This window comes from Solanum lycopersicum, chromosome 9 (genome assembly GCF_036512215.1).
Source record: "Solanum lycopersicum chromosome 9, SLM_r2.1".
NCBI lineage: Eukaryota > Viridiplantae > Streptophyta > Magnoliopsida > Solanales > Solanaceae > Solanum > Solanum lycopersicum.
The window spans coordinates 32,556,019-32,561,836 of NC_090808.1; the positions used below are offsets into that span (position 1 = coordinate 32,556,019).

General features: G+C 32.0%; 1 long non-coding RNA gene across 1 annotated transcript; it reads right to left on the reverse strand.

Annotated features, from left to right (window-relative positions):
• Positions 1-334: 334 nt before the first annotated feature.
• On the reverse strand, positions 335-5,494 carry LOC112942202 (uncharacterized). Its single transcript, XR_003248288.2, has 3 exons — positions 5,405-5,494; positions 3,351-3,418; positions 335-2,742 (listed from the first exon to the last, which is right to left on the reverse strand). It is a non-coding gene; the product is annotated as an uncharacterized lncRNA (long non-coding RNA).
• Positions 5,495-5,818: the final 324 nt, after the last annotated feature.

Here is a 5,818-nt window from a genome sequence, read left to right on the forward strand (position 1 = left end):
AAAAAGTCTTTTACTTTCTCTAAAAAATAAATAAATAATAAAAAAACTTATTCCTAAAAAAATAAAAGATACTCGGTTCAAATGGATTATCCTCGGGAAAAAAATCAAAAACAAAATGCGAGGAACCCATCCTAATAAAATACACAAATTAAGAATTTATTCCTCTACCCTACACTCAAAAAGATGCTATGTCCTCGAACCATCAAATAAAAATTTAAAACAAGGGTTAGGAAAATTTGTTGAGGCCTTTGGGCCTAGCTAGTAGCATGTTTTCTCAATTTTCATCAAGGGTCGTACGCACCCCACATTTAAGCTCCAATGTGCTCCTTGGCTTCAAATTTTGGATAATCAGACTTCTCCAAAATCTGTAAGAACAACACAAAATAATAATACTAATAATAAAAAATAAAACTAAGAAGTTACACTATAAATTAGGTTGCCTCCCAATTAGCGCTTACTTTAACGTCGTGACACGACACAAATAAATTCACCACTTTCTTCCACTTTGAACTTATGACTTTTATCCCTAACTTTTCATATATTTTCTACTCCTCTCAAGAGGTGGTGGTATAAATATAAAGGAACCAAGTATAATATGTCGCATCTTGCACTTCTTGGTCCTTAAGTGAGAAATATTGTTCGCTACGTTGACTAAAGCATTAGAATGTAGGATCCTTGTTCCACATCAATGCACTCATCAATTGGTGCAGATTTAGTAGAAAAGTGTTTGAATGAGATTAAAGTTTCCTCAACTCTAAAGCAACATTATTTACAACATTCTCACTTTTGTACTCATTATTAACATCGATATTAAGGAATAAAGTATATTTGAATGGTTGAGCTTCCTCTTTTTGTTCCATTAGTTGGTAATAATTCAACACAATTAATAACTGGGCTTCAAATGCCTCAAGCTTTGTTTCATGTGAGCCTCTATGTCATGAATATCTGAGTCAGATTAATCGATTTCTTGTGTGAGCTCACCTTTTTCTTCGACCAGTTGGGTTGTCATATATAACAGTTCATACGAGAGATACTATTCAATCGTTAGAAGTTGAATTTCCCCGGTAGCGACATCAAAAACTTGTTGCTCCCAATTGAACACGCAAATGTACGTGGTCGCACAAGTAATTCAGTGACTCTTAAAAAACCAGATTATCGATCTCAATGGACTTGTCAAATAACTATTTTTACTAAATTATACTAGTCTAAATATTTATTTAAGAATGCCAATATAAATGAATGAAGGAATTAAATAATAAAGTCACTTATAATGATTGGAAAACCCAGGGCTACAACATATATTGGATTTCATGTATCATATTTTTGATTTAGAATTTACTTCAATTGTCAAATTACTGCTTTTTTGGGTTGATAGTATAATCCGGGTTACACGCCTCTCGTCGCCTAACCCTATTAGATATCTAACCACATCATTGAGCAGGGATAAATAGACTAACTGGCGAGCTTTTATATATCATTGGTTTTTGTAGCCAAGCAAAGTGTTCGTCTTTCGGGTGTCACTCCTGAGCCTAATTTTCTCAATTTAATGGGCGGACTGAACTCTCTGTGTTCTCTGGTCTATCTAATCTCTCCTATGGTGAATTCAAGATTAGGCACTAGATTTATTTCTCTATGGCGAGTCAAGAAATACTAAAATAATAATATCGAAGTAACTTATAATGACAACCAAAAGTTTATTCAAAACGCTATTAATAATCAACATTCAATCCGTAGCCATAGCCCAGAACAAGGGCTTTAGCTACTAATATCTGATAAACAAGAAGAAGAAAAGAACCCTAAAAAGTATTGTCGGCTTTCTCTTACAAACTACCTCTTCTATATTGCTGCTCAAATAATCATTTCTATGGACTATTTGAAAAACCCTAAACAAAATAACTGAGTCCAAATTAATTTAGAAGCTCAAAATCTAAAAGGAGTTGAATTCCATTTTATTCGCCGTGCTTTCCAAATTTTTGTGCTTGTCGCCTGACGCTCCTTCTCCAATTTTAATTCTTCATTCTTACTTTATAAAATGTATATATTATATTCAATTTAATAAATTAAGCTGCCTGCTTAATTTCCTTCTTCAACCTTCCATCTTATATTCTTTTTAGCTCCAAATTTCTTTATTTTTCCACCAATTTAATTCTACAAATAAAATATAATAGTTAGCACATTCTATAAAATTCTTGCTAAAAAGGAAAAAATATATATAATAAATGTAAGGTAAATAATGATTAAAATATATATTTTTGGCCTCACATCATATTTCACAAGCTTTTCAATATTATGTGACTTGACAAGAAAAATTCCATCACATGTTTTATGGTATTTGTCATTTCAAGAATGAAGTTTTTATCACCCAAAATATTTTATGTTATATGGCTACTCAAAATGTTTTTTATAACTTATTTATAACTCTCGTATGAGAGACAAAAATCATCTCATTATTGCAAAACAACATATGATTTTCTCAAAGATGGAAAAAACTTTTTATTTTTCCTCATTTCATGAACCCCCACTATTTTAAGAATTTATATATCATTTTTCCGTGACAAGTAGTATCACAATTTTCATGAAATATTAGGACTTAAGTTTTTTATTCTTTACCTTTTATCCACTTGAATTGTGATAGTAGAAAAATACTTTACCGTACACCTCTTCTCTTCCATCTCTGGAAGAGAACGACATTGAGCAGAATTATGTTGAGATCCCTATTTTGATATCCACACTTTTTTCAAACTGTAACGAAAACATGAGTATCCTTAAATTCTTGATATAATAGACCTCAAATACAATAAATTACAGTTGAAAAATAATACGAAAAAAAGATAAAATAATCTTTAGGCAGAAGCACATATATCTCACTCTCTTTTGATTCAAGCCCACTTTTGCATAATCTCTACCGATCAAGATATAATAATCTTGACTTTTTCTCTATAGGATACAACAACCCAACAACGTCGTACAACTCATGCAACTCCAGATTAGTTGAAGAGTCCAAAGCTCCACATAAGAACACCTTCCTTCAACATATAAATTCTCTATTGTGTATAGTGAATATAGTTGAAGACTTAGAGTAACTTTATATTTCTGTCACGATCCAAAAATGGACGTGATGACACTCTCATCTTATTCCACCAAGACAAGTCAGTCTAAAACTCGATCATTACAATAAAATGCGGAAATTTCATAAGTTACTCAAAAGTACCCCCAAAATCTGGTTGTCACGTGTACAAACCTCTAAAGTATTATAATTAATTCAAGAAAAAAAATTAGTCTCAAATTTGTTTCTCGAATAGAACAATATCATAAATAGGACTAAGAAGGTCTGCTGAGATAACATCTACCTCACAATTCTCCACAACAAGCCTCAGACAAGGAGAAGAGAAAATGTCACAAAGTCCGGGCTAGTAACCTACAAAAAAATGTAGTAGCAAGGGGTGAGTACTAAACCACTCGGTACCCAATAAGTAAACTTCTAAACACAATCTAAGGAGATAAAATATGGGTACTCCTTACACACCAACCAAACCTCCACAACTACAACCTACATAAAATTCAGCCCAACCTTACAGTTCACAGTTTTCATAGAAACCAGCTTATCAAAAATCATTTCAATAAATTTGCACATCCTCAACTACAACTCAATATTAAACAATTACAACTTTCACAAAAAGTCACTCACAATACCAGCAATACACAAGATCAAGTTCGTCAAATAGAGGTAATCAAACATCAAGTACTTTCCAACCATTAGTAAAACATATAATCATCAAGAATGAAGGATGTCATGGGATGTAATGCAATATGATACCATGAAATGATATGCCTCAGAATACCAATTTCTCTCTCAACCGTGTGTACATGATACTCCTCGGAAATACATCGAGAGTTCATGACCCATGGGGTACTCGCGAGGTCCATACTGACACGGACGGTCTCTAGGGGTCTGCGCGGACGATCTCAACGCACTATCATAATCAAACAAATTTCACACGGACGATCTCCACGTGCCCAAATCGTAATCATAACTTTTCTATCACACGGACGATCTCCACGTGGCCAAATAATCAATACTCAATCTCAACACGGACGATCTCCACATGTTAGACCTTTACTTATACCCAATCTCATGTCAATGCATGTCCACAATATGATATCAAATAAGTAGATGTTGCAACATCTCAATAAATCAAATGTCGCTATGACATATAATCACCTCAATTATCACAATTATATGGGTACAATAAAGATTAATCAATCATAATAAATCAAACCAATAATATATCGCTCATATTCTTTGGCATTCTTGGATTACAATCCGCATTCTATAGTAATAAACCTTCCCATTATAACAACGATACTCTGATTATTCTCAACAAATCACATACAAACAAATAATCTCATTGTATTTTATTACGCTTTTTTTAATTAAAATTAATCAAGGTGGATAAGTCAACACATTACCAAGTCTCATTACTCCCAAACATATACCACAAGGAAATACACGCATTCGATACACTTAGAAAGAGTTTAGAAATTCACTTGCCTCAAATAGTAGAAAAATCACTTCCCGACTTGGGCCTTCCCCCTTCGGTAGTTCTACTCAAAGCAATCTATTCGAGTAAGGAATCACAATAAGATTTTGAACTAACAACACTTATATGTATATCTTAGACGCAAAACTCGCTCAAATGTATGATGAAGTTCCTAAAGCTTGATTCCAACCAATAGGTTAAATCTCATATTTTCCTAATTTAAAATATATGAATAAGTCATAATTTATCCAAACACTAAAGCCCAAATGGTTTTCATATTCTATAATATACTTAATATTTGATTCTATATCTCAATATATCAAAACTTGAATTATAATATGATAAATATAAGTTCATAAAAACGAAGTCAAGTCACAAACAATACTAAACTCCTAAATAAGTCCAATAAACTTCACGTACACATATTAACTCAATTGGTGAACCTATCCGATAATTATCACCTTCTCTCGTGATTCTCTCACCATTCGCCATGAATCTTAAATCATTGACCCAAAATTCATATTAAAACAACCTTACATCTTAAAGGGTCTATTTACTTATAATTTTAATTTTAATAACATAAGAAAAACAAATAAGGAACCAAAGAACCGGTGAAGGAAATAATATGCAGAACGAAATGCTTCCATTCCACTAATCATTAATTATCGTTGAGGAGTCCACCTTAGTCCCCACTAAACCTCAAATCAACCAAATTAATAAAGTGATCAACAATAATAAAAAATCAATTCCAATTTCAAATTCTTTAACAAAACAATTTATTATAGGATTGAGTCAATTTATATTTCAGCAATTACACATTACGAGTTACAGACACATAGCTACATAAGGCACAATTTGCTTACTTCAATGTTGTCGATCTCTCTAGTCGTTGTTCGCCGCACGCACAGGTAAGTCCTTCCTTATCTTTATTTCTTTTCTAGATTACTTAAAAGTATAAAAACTAACAAACCCTACTATTTATTTTATTTTAATATATATAGACCAACTAGTATAGTGTTTTTACTAGATTATGGACTTAGCCCATTAGCTACCAACTAAAATTAATTATTTTTAAATCACCCGTCAACTAAACAATCGTAAATAACAAATATCTTCAAAATTTTGAAATATAATTTCTTAGGTCATTACAATTTCTGAACTCACTATTTCACTACTACACACTATAATATTACTTCATACTTCTATTCTTTTTTGAGTTACTTCACAAATGAAGCAACATCATTATTAATAGGTGAAGATTCTTCCATAGAACCTAT